This window comes from Eulemur rufifrons, chromosome 2, assembly GCF_041146395.1.
Source record: "Eulemur rufifrons isolate Redbay chromosome 2, OSU_ERuf_1, whole genome shotgun sequence".
NCBI classification, from domain to species: Eukaryota; Metazoa; Chordata; class Mammalia; order Primates; family Lemuridae; genus Eulemur; species Eulemur rufifrons.
In genome coordinates, this window is record NC_090984.1 from 51,507,726 (window position 1) to 51,519,640 (window position 11,915).

Consider the following 11,915-nt stretch of genomic DNA (forward strand, 5'->3'; position numbering starts at 1 on the left):
CTCCTATCCAGTTTCCTCAAGCCAAAACTGAAATTGTGTCTTGAAAAACAGTTTTTGTGCCCACTCGTGCTTCTTAACGTGACTCCCGGTTGGAGAATTTGCAGAACCATCTGGCTCCAAAGTCTTAAACTATTTACAGAACAGACCCATAGAGCAATAAATTATCTTTTGCCTATTATTTTATTTCCCTTTTTCCTCCCTAAACGTTCTTTTCATTTTTGGGCTCCTGAAACCGAGGTGTGGGTCACATTTCTGTGGGTGCGCACGTTGCCATGAGCGCTGCTGCCTAGTGCTTCTGTCATTGAAGTCTGGTCTCCAAGCCACTGTCCCAAGCCAGTATGACTCCAGCTGCCTGGAATTCCATTCATCTCTTTGGGATGAGACGTCAGCAGGCACCGCTTCCCCCTGCTGCGGTCCTGCGCTATCAGGCTGGCCCTGAGACCAGGCATAGGTAGAAGCTTCACCAAGTAAGGATCTCAGCACAGACTGGGGGGAACCCCTGGGGTTCACCTCTCTGCTTAGCACTTGCACCTGGCAGGACTCCCAGCTGCTGCAGACACCCACGAGTTTACATTCATCAAACAGCAATTTCACTTTTCTAGTGTAGGAGTGTTGTGTGACAATATGTTGTCACAATGTGTGTGGATTATAGAGTGAGTGTTTTCTAGTTACTCAATATGTACATCAAGTGCCTCTAGAAGATGACAAGCATGTTCCTAAGACATGTTTGTTTGTTGGGTTTCGGATGTTGGGAGGCAGAAAGAAGAGTTTCTACTGGATGAAATCAGATTCCTGTCCTGGAAGTCATAGGTGATGATTCATCCAAACAGATCTGAAGATTCCAGAATCAGCAGCCATACATGTCCTTCCCCTTCCTTCTCCCCCAGCATCCAGCTTGCTCTTTGAAAAGCGATTGCTGTTTCTTGCCACTTGCTTCATGATATCAGGTACTTAGGAACAGCTCTTGGAGGGTTGGGCAGCTCATGGCCCCTGGCCCCTCTGGCCCACTTGGTCACTTTATACAGACCAGATGAGGGCTTGGGGTCCACAAGAGGCCCACAAAAGCAGGATGCATCTTTCTTTGTGTGAAAAGGTCATCTCCCCTAGGCTTAGCTGCATGGAAAGAGTAGAAACAAGAACTTGCTGCCCCTTCAGGGTCCATGCTGCCGTGACTGAGGGATGGTAGGGATGCCTCTGGAGCTCTCTTGGAACTTGGCTTCTTTCAACAAAACAAGGAGAAGAATTTTCAACCTTCTTTATTACTAATTGGAAGGTGACCTATATGGTGACAGGGAAGAGCTTTCTTGTCAGAGCAAGCTGACAGGTACAGGAGCTATTTATCTAAAACACAGAACCCTTCCCCAAGTCACAGCACTCCAATTGCTCTGGGTTGAAAGGAAGGGTCACAGAGGAGAGGGTGTCTGGGCGCCTGGTAGGAACTCACCCACATTCTTGCTGCTCAACGGGTGCTGCAAATATTCCCCAGAAACCTTACAGTCCTCTGGGAAGTTTTGAGGGAAGCAGGAAAGGGAAAAGTGAAAAGAAAACCTACCCCCCACTTTAATGCAAGGGATATCATCCCTTGTGTGTGTGTGTCTCGACAACCTAGAATCGCTGGGATTTCAAGCCAATAAGCTGACATGAGCCCGGGTGATGGACCTTTCAAAGAGAGGGCTCAGTTCTCCTTTTGTCAAATTGTCATCCTTGAGGAATACTTACTTAAAATAAAATTGTAGGGCATATGGCATTTCACCACAGAATTTCCTTTTTCCATGTTCCTCTAGTTGGAGGTAGGATTGACCCGAATACAGTGCCAGTGAATAGGAGGAAAGGACTGTTTTAAAATTGCATGTGATTAAGGAGAGAAATATAATCGAGAAAAAAATATTTTGTTTATCTAGCAAAGAACAGCAAGGTGGGCTGTGATTTTGTGTGGGGATTTTTTAAAAATGTTGGAAATGTTCAGTGGTGGAAAATTTCCTAGAAGTGTGCAGCAACCAAAAATCATTGTATTCTGGAATAGCACAAAATCATAGCGTCTCTAATACAAAGACATCATACATTTATTCTCTCTGAATATTTTTCCTAGATCAGGGTTCAAAGTTGTTTTAGTTCAGCTGCCTCAATGATCAGAGCCAGAGGGAAGTTACCAATAGATTTTTCTTATCCTTCAATCAAACACCAATTCAAGCTCTTCCTCCTCCATGAGGTGTTCTCCAGTGGATTTATGTTGCACTATTTCATCTTTTGTGAAATTTTAAAGCATGCATTATCTGTCTCATCACCTTATGCTCTTTATTATTTAGTTTTTTAAAATCAGCTTTTGTTTTTTTATGTGCAAGGACCAGATTTTAAACACCCAAAGGCTTAGGCTTTGGAAGAGCTCTATGTTTGAATTTCCAAATCCCTTAATGCTCAAGTCAATTTATGGCACAGAAGAACTGGACCCATTTCCCTAACATGCTCTACCATTTCACATAGTTACTCCTTAGCTCTTGGGGTGGACGTGGTGAGTGACTCCCAAACATTTTGCCTCTCCCCACAGAATTGAAGCAATACTCCTAGGGAATTGATCTCAGTGGGAAGGGGTAGAAATATTGGTTTAGGGTAACTACCTCCTCCCCCTCTCCCTGCTTCCCAGCCAGTGACTGATTTGGGAATTGGCATGTGACCCATTTTTGACCAATGAGAGCTTTGCTGAAGACTTCTGGGTAAAGTTCTTTCTTGCTTTTAAGTAAGAGCCACGTGCTGCCCCCTCAACCCCTGTTCCCAGGGAACCGCAAAAGAGCTCCAAATTCAAACCAGGTTCCCCAGCCCCACTAAACTGCTACATTTCCACCCACAAACAATGCCTCTAAACCAACAGGGAGGTCTGAAACTGCCCCAGAAATGGGTGGAAACAGGGTCTTGGCATCCCAGGGGGCTTTACTTATAAAACTCCATGGCTATCATGATGCTTCCCAAATCTATTTCCTTCCTCTCCAAATCATCAGGTTGGTCAGAGCTTCATCCATTGGAAAGAAAGAGATGGGACTTCCTGGAGCAAATGAACCCTGGCAGCTACTGGAAATTCATTTCTTTCCTGCCCGAGGAGGTGATGCCCTCCCATGGCTTTTCCCAGAGCTGCTCGCGGCCTCTTTTGCAGGGTGCCATTCTACAGGGAAGCCAATGGGCCCACCCAGGGGTGCCAAAATCTGTTACCAAAAACTTGGCCACTTGTCCATGAAGCCAAATAACAAGGACAAGCAGTTTGAGAAGGAAGGAAAAGAGGTAAGTAAAGAAGTATGCCAAACGAATGGGTCAGGTACAAAGGTACTAGCCACTACATATGAGTTTGCCTCTTTCAGGACTCCACCCCATTTGGAAACAGAGAAATACAGGAAACCCTCTGAAGTGCCTCTAACAGCTCACACCTTGTTAAAGTTCTCAGAAATGAAACCTTGGGTCCATCATACCAGAGTACAGAGGTGTCCCATGGAAGAAAAGGACCCGAGCCCCCAGTGGGGAGGCCACCTTTAGGTGATATAAAGTAACTGTTTAAGGACAGGAAAAAATGAAAATGTTGATATTTTTTGCTAATCTTTCTTTGCTTATTTGTTCTGTCTATAGGATGGAGAGACAACTCCTTAGTGAGGATTTCCTCTTCTGGTGATCTGTATTTGTATTTCTCATCGTAAACCTCATTCGGTGCTGTGTATGATTTCTGAATTTATGGAAGCCAGTATCTCAGATCACCTGCAGAATGCAAGCAGCTCTGCACTGTATCAGACATGGTGTACAAGGTGATCATCCACGTTGCCTTGTCCATCCTCACTGTTGTGGTTGTTACCTATAACTTTTTTTGCCTGGTAATCTGTTGTTGTAAATATACTGTCAAAGCTTTATAATGATATACGTAAGTATAAAGCTTCCATCTGGGACATTGCCCCAAACAGCAGGAAGTAGCTTGATGACTACATTGCCCCTCCTCCCATAGATATGGAAGGGAAATACTGAGAGTGGGGAATATGTGAATGGCCTGGAAAAAATGGCAAAAATATTTTCTGTCTCTAAAGCCTGCATCCCTGCCTCAGGCCAGTGGTTGGGAGGGGCAGGTAAGTCTTTTGTTTATTTGTGCAATAAGAGATGGCCCAGCCCGACCTGGTAAAGGGTGATCCTGGGCGGAGGTCGTGAGATTGTCTTCAGTGGAGAGGGGATGATCAGAATTATCAGCTGTAATTGCCTGAAGCTGAGAACCCATCCTTTAAAAGCTCTATATTTCTGTGAATGTTCAGGAAATTTGGTTTTTTTGAGAAGAGAAATTCTGCCATTTTTCCTCCTTTACTGGCAAAGTAAACTCTCTTTCCTTCCTCATCAAAAAAAAAAAAAAAAAAAAAAAAAAAGAAAAAAAAGAAAGATCCACGTGAAATCAGGTTTTCTCAGTCTCTTTCCGACACTAGCAAGAATGCTGGTAAGTGCTGTTTGGTCCTGTTGGCCACTATGGAAGCCAAACTTAGCATGATACCATTGAAGAACCTGTATGTCAGATCACCTTTCTGAGCTGCTAAATCTACCAACATTTAAGGCCATACTACTTCCAGATTTCTTTGGATATGTGCTTATTATTAAAGCCAATTTCTTGTTGTTTTCATTACTTAGAGCCACAGACATTATAACTGTTAACAGCCCTTTTTCCTCTGTCTTTTCTTATTTCATTAGCATAAAAGAACTAAGAATAGGCATAGGATAAAAACATCTTAAAGGCTTTTCACCTATATTATTAAAATGCTCTCCAGAAAAGCTGCACCGTTCTCTCTCCTCCCAGTGGTGTTAGGGCGCCCTTCTCCCTGTCCCTTTGTCAGTGGGTCACACTAGTCCCAAACTCTATTCCCTGTAGACTGGTAAGGGTGAGCAGATTTGGGTGAGCACTATTTCTGACTTTATTGTGTCTTTTTATCCCTCTTTGGGGGAACTTTAAGATACAGTCCAGTGGGTTCACAACAGAAAGAAAGAATATGCAGGATGCACCGATCCTGGCTTACGGAGCCAGGAAATCAAGAATTTGGGGATGAGAAGATGGGAAAAAGAGATGGTGATATCTCCACCTGGGCCTAGCAGTGGAGGTTGGGAAGACTGGCAGGAAAGGAGAGGGAGGACATGGAGGCCAGGCTCTGAGTATGTGATAGTGCTAACCCCCCACGGGCCGTCTTTGGCAAAAGCCCCTTTAGAACTCTGGACGATGGGTCAGGGTGACGCAGGGGGCAGAAGGGAAGGCGTGCGCTTGGGAGCAGCCCCTCCGACTCCTCCTTCATTGTTCTCTCTACTCAGCTTTCAGTTCATCATCTCAGTAAAGGATGCACCTTCTGGGGCATCCTAAGTATGATCTGGTTTGCATTTCAGTGCGGAAACTTTCTCTTTTCAGGTGTTTGTCATTTCATGAGAAGGCCACACATTCAAAGGCAGCATCGTACATAGGAGAGGGAGCTGAGAAGTCATCTCTGTGACTTAATTTGATGAGTCTGAGCCACACCCCCTGCTTCCCAGTTTCCTCTCTCTCCAGTGCTTGAAATGCCTCCACAAATGAAATCATGGAATGTTTTAAGCCAGAAAGAGCCATCTAGTCCAACCACTCAGTTCATAGATGAAGTTGGTTCAAAGAGGCAAAATGACTTGAAAAGTGGTAGAAGACTGAGGTGAGGTGGGAGGAAGGGGAGATGGAGGCAGCAGAGACTGAACGTGGCTTGTCTACCTCATCCCAGCCCTCCTAGTTTCCTGCCTCTCTTTTGAGTTCACTGAAACACTTACTCTTGCTTCTGGGGCTGATGCTGTGCTTTGGCTTATAGTTGGGATCGTCAATGGCCTTAGAAGAACGTTATCACTGCAGATTTACCCTGCCTTGGACAAGATGAAGCATCCCTTTTAATTCTCAAACAGGTTTTATGGAACTGGAATCAATCTCACCTCCCAGGTTGCTAGGTCCTGTGAAATAATACTTCATTCAGCCAGCACCAACCAATTCTTCTGTAGAGTGAGATGTTTAGCTGTTCTGCTCACAACTGAGGGGCTCAGGGAGCACTTTGGTTACGTGCAGGAGCCACTCAGATGGTTAAAGGACTGAAAAAAAAAACATAGACAAGTTGGTTTGCAGAAGAGGAGAATGTGCTTAGTTCTGTACTTCATTTTTCTGTTGAGATTGTAAAGGTGTCGATCTCGTTATTTTCACAACGGAAGTGAAGCAATAGCAGTATCTTTGGAAATAATGAAGAATTTCCTAAAAGTGAGGGTCATGACACATTGGAATGTTACTGAGATAGGTTGTGAAATGTTTTCTGGATGTCTTCATCAACAGTATGGATTATGTGGTTAATCTGGAATCCTGGGCTAGGTGTGGTCCCACCCAGTGACTTGGAGATTCATTGAGTGACCTCCAGAGGTCCCTGACAATAAGGAAGTCTTTGAGTCTGCAAATCTATGAAATAATGGAGTTTCCAGGACTTCCATGACATAGTTTGCTTCTGATGCTGATTAAAGACATTCCTCTTAAAGAAATTAATTTTCTGAAGTTCAACATGCTACCTCAAACCACTCATTTATGAACCAGAAGTTTTAAGATTTTCTGAACAGTCTTACTTAGCATGTGTGGTACAGATTAGGTAATATTTTCAACTTTTCTGTCATTATTTTTTCCTTGGAAGAAAATTGAGTGTCAGTTAAAAAAGTAAAACAAGCAAACAAAGAAAAACTCAACTATTGCTGGGAAGAGCTGAGATGGTGTGAAGAGTTTTGAAGACTGAAGATGACATAGAGATTGGCATCCAGTTAAAGTCTGGGTGAGAGACTCCCATGCCAGTGGGAAACAGGATAGCAGCCACATGGCTGGATCCCTGGGCTTTTGTTTAAAGTGATAGCAATCTCTTGGGAGGTTGTTTTTCCCTTTTTCCTCTTAATAGTGAGATCATAACAACTTGCATTTCACAGGACTGAGCCAAAAGAATTGCCACTTTTTCTAATTTAAGAGGATGAGTGTATAGTCTGAAAAAAAGCTCTTAATTTTACTATGACACCAAAGATAAACACTGCTGCTTCCCAGGGAAGAGGAGTACACAGAAGAAACTTTTTTCTTTTGTCTTTCTCCACCTCCCTTGTCTTTTCTTCTTTATTTTTTTCCTTCCCCCTCCCTTTTCCTCTTCCATTTGATGCTCCTCCTCCTCTTTCCCTCCTCCTTCCTCTTCCTTCTTGACCTCTTTCTTTTTTTCCTCCTTTCCCTTCTCCTTCTCCTTAGGGTGGCAGTGAGGATGAATGCAGTAGTGCCCATAAGGCACTTTGCTCATTGTTATTCAATGACCTTGAGTCCACTTACTTGAGTTCAAAGTCCTGACTTTTCTCAGAACTCTAACCACTCCCTCCATCCCTCTCTGCCCCAAGACTTGAAGGCAGAAGGCGTCTGTGTGACTTCACTCTGTCTGTTTCCCTGGGTAGTTTGTCCATCCTGCCCTAAGGTACTGGAGCTCAGCATCTGGAGCCTCCTGGCCTTGTTGGACTGAGTAGCTTGGGGGTTGGGGTCCATGGGAGCATGTGTGGGAGGAGGGCACAGGTGGCTTTACCAAGAAGCTGATGAAGCTTTAGTTTCAGGGTCTCTCACATGCCTGGGCTCCTACGGCCCTAGAGCAGCCCCAAGTGATGTGTTCATGTGGTCACATGTTTTGTAACCTTGCAAAAGTAAGATATGTCAACCACAACTGGTTAAGTCCACTGACTTTCATTTTAACTTGCCCCTGTCACACATCTCTGTTGGAGTTAGAGTGACCATAGGCATTTTATGTCTCTGACTTAAGGGGACATGGTAGAGAGATGTCACTTCTATGTGCAGTGAGTGATTGCTAGCTGACCTTGCATTGGGATGGCTTCCACGAGTCTTCCTACTGCCCACCTGGTGTCCCAACCTGACGGTGTAGTGTTAGAGATTGTGATAGGTCCTGTCAGCCTATCGTGGTGACGCTGGCTGTATGTGGGTAATGGAGGAGAAACAAAGTTTGAAATAGATGGAGCCAGAAGGTAGTCTGTGGAATAGTATAACAGAAGGGTATAATACAAACATTTTGGTTTTTTTCCTGAATTTTGTGATATTTGTTACTTCATTTTTTAGTTTGTTGAGACTTTTCTCATTTTAAATAAACATTTTTTTACATAATTTTGAATTCATAATTTAACATTATTTTTCTAAAATAAGAAACCCAAAATTGTTTGCATTTGAGGCCTACCCAACTTAAATCCTTCCCTGGAGGAGGGGGGAGAGAGGGAGGCTGCAGAGGGACAGGGCCTGGGAGGGCCGCCCAGCCCCACAGCTGAGGCGGGGTGTGAAGAGGCGACCCGGGGCCAGGCCAGCGTGCACAGCCTGCAGGGGATTTTCTACTTTTGCTGCCTGTGCTTGCGTGTGTGAGTGGCAGGCGTTAATAATACAGAGTGAGAGGAACAGTGTAGACATGGACACTTCCACAGATATTGGAGGGTAAATTAAGCCAGAGGGGGAAAGGGAAAGTGTAATTTAGCTGTGCTAATTATTATAAAGATCTGCATGAATTGCTTACCACTGATACCTAATTACTGTGTAGCACAATAATAATTATGTACACCAATTAATGTTTCATATTAACTTGTCTAAGTTTTATTTGATTGCAATCTCATGCATTCTATAAGTGCAATAATCCTGCGAAGTTTGGAGGGCGAGCTCCAACAACATAAGCTTTAATTAGTTGAAGATTTCAGTAGCTCAAATTATGGTGCCTTCAGTGTGTATGTGTGTCAACATTCTGTTCTGAAATGCACTCCACTATTAAAAATAAATGGACCTCCCCCCCACCTTTAATGGTTAAAGAGTTACCTTTAGGCTAATTATCTCTCTTTTAGCAATTTGGAAGATGTGGTGGGTGACACATACCCTGTGGGATAGGTCATTGTTTCTCTTCTGCTATAAGCCAGTTTTTTTTTCCTGTCTATATGTGAATGTTCCTTTATGTACTATTATTATTTAAATGCACACTATGTATATTTTTCTTTTATGCTTTCCCTTAAATTCATATGTTGAAAATTTTATACCCTATGTGTTATCGTCATTCAGAAATCATTTATTAAGTTCCTACTATGTGCCAAAGACATGGCAAGTGCCCGCCAGGCCCATGAGGGACGCTGGCAGTGAGGTTGGGGCTGTGGGAGGTGAGCACAGATGTGTGGAAATGACAAGAAGGGGCTGAGCTGGCGTGGCTGTGTGTTGGGGGTGGTTGGTGGCAGAGAGATCACAGAAGGTTTTCTTGGAACGGTGTTGTCTGAGCTGAGTCTTGAAAGACTCTATTCAGAAAGGCGTGGACCTTTGGATACAGAAGAAAGACCAGTTACTGTGCTCACATTTAGCACCGCCATTTTTGTTTCCGCTCGGCCCTCTCAGATCCAGGCAAGAGGATCTGCCCAGTCACAGGAGCCCCCGAGAGAAACATCTGTGTTTTTGATTCTCCCAAGTATATTTTGGAAGCACCATTCTTTCAGCCCCTTCTTGTCTCCTCTTGCCTTCTGTGCTAAGATAATACTGCAGAGCCAGGAAAGTGATGAACCAAAGCCAGTAATTAGCTTTCTCTTTGGATGGGCGTAACGAATAGTGGTTTCTTGGCTGATGACCTTTCCTGTGGGTTGTTCTGCCTGATACCTCCTTTGCCACACAGATGCCACTTTTCTGAGCTTTAATTAGTCCAAATTTCAGAAGCTCAAATCACGGTGCCTTCAATGTGTGTGTTTGTCAACATCCCACTCTCAGCTGCCCCAGGCTCCTTCCTGTACACTTCTCTCAGCACAGTGCCTGAAGCCTGAGAGACACATAGTCAACTTTTGCGAATGAAGGAGTGTACAGATGAATGTATATCCATGATAAGCTTTACTTACATGAGTAAATCTCAAAGCATGGGGTAGTATAGAAAATAGTCAAATGATTTTCTTTTTTTTCTTCATCTTCTGAATTATGCTAAACTTCCTCCCCTCTGCCCCCAAAAAACTCAAAATGTAAATGTCTCAAAAAAATTTTAAATTACAAAGAGAGGGAGCTTAAGAAATAGTTCATAATCTATTTTTAAGATCACAAGAGTTTTAAGACTAATTCTCTGTGAGAATGCATCTAATTAAGAAAACATGCTTTCTGGAGGCCCATTTGTGGTGGTCATTTGCAAACCAAGGAGTGAGGCCTCAGCAGAAACCAAACCTACCCACACCTGATCTTGGACTTCCAGCCTCCAAAAATGTGAGAAAATAAATTTCTGTTGTTTAAGTTACCCAGTCTGTGGCATTTTGTTATGGCAGCCCTAACAAACTAATACAGATACATAGATCATCTAAAATATTAGAGCTATTCTCTATCTTTAATGAAGAGGGTATAAAAAATTAGCAAAGACTGCAGCCTTTCCCTTTGGGATAGTGCCTGAGACTTGATCCCTAAATGGTCCTGTGTCCGGCTACTTAGTTGGAGAATTTCTAGTTGTCTAGTGTGGCCTCTGAGGCTTCCAGAATCTGGTAGGTTGTTATGTCTGCCTTGAGGAAATATTTCAGTCAAGGTGGTGGTGAGAGCACCTAAAAGGACAGGAGACTTGGACTTCTTTGAGCTTACCAAACATGGTATATGAACTGTTAATCAGTTATTGTCAATAATTTGATTTAAGACTTGGTTTCGTTATTTGGTAGTGAGATTATGGAGAAGTAGCTTAAACTTAGCTCGTGCATGGTCTACTGGCTTGGATCAGCTCACAGCAGGGGTGCTCGGGTGCTGAGCAGCCCTCACGGTCACAAGTCCCTATCTTAGTGACCGAATGGGAAGGTGGGCTCCAGGACAGAGGTAAGACCTTAGCTTTCTGTGACCCAGATAGTAGCCTGTCTCTCTTAACTTTTAAATGAGCTTGTCTTTTAAACTAAGCACTTACTTATGTGTTTCTTTCCTTTAGAGTAGAGATCGCCAAAGTATGTGCCACAGAACATTCTAAAAATTGGCTTCTCTGACTAAGAAAGTTTGGGAAACAGTTAAATGCCCTCACCCCTCTCTTGAAGATTCAGAACCTATTAGCGTTATGTTAAAGATCTACAGAAATCTATAGTAAAGGAGCCTGTTTAAGTTTATTTAATCTAGCATTACCCACATGATCACAGATCATTTTTTTTCCCTTTCAGAATACCTGTTAACATCCCGAGGAGCTGTTGTTCCATGGAACACTCTGTCTAAAGTGTGGTTCTAGAAGGTGTTTGCTCCTTTTTGTCTTCACATGTCATCGTATCTTTTTCTATTCAAAAACGTAGTCAAATTGAGGCAGGACATAGTTTTAAGTCTATGTGAACGAAGTAATTGGATAGAATTACTCAGATGCTCTCTCCTTAGAATCAGCGGTCATTCTTTGAGGGGCCAAGAGCTTGCTTGGGCGTAACATGCTGTTTGATGTGTCAGAACCAGGGGAGACATCTCTGCATAGCATGGGGAAGGCGGTTCTGGGTCTGGCTGGTCCTGGTTTCCAATGAATCCCATCCTCTATATGCATCAATTCCACTCTTCATTGTTTACATTAAAATTCTTATTCTTTTAAATACTCATTATTTCCTTAAATTCAAATGAAATAAAAACAAAAACATGTAAAATAAAAATGGCACAAGCCAGAAATTTCTGGATATGGATGAAAACAACCAAGACAATGAAGGAAACCATCTGACAGTGAGGAGCATGCCTTTGGAATTGTCGTTGAACACTGTTCAGTGTTAGGAAAGTTCTGGGCTGGCAAAGGCTAGTTGGATTTGAAATGAGGAATGTGCTCCAAGGGAAAACAGACAAAGAACAGCCATTTCTAGACAATGCTGTTGCTGAGGCCCCTATAAACCACAGAGGAGGGGGACATTTGGGGGTGGCTCGATGCTAGATT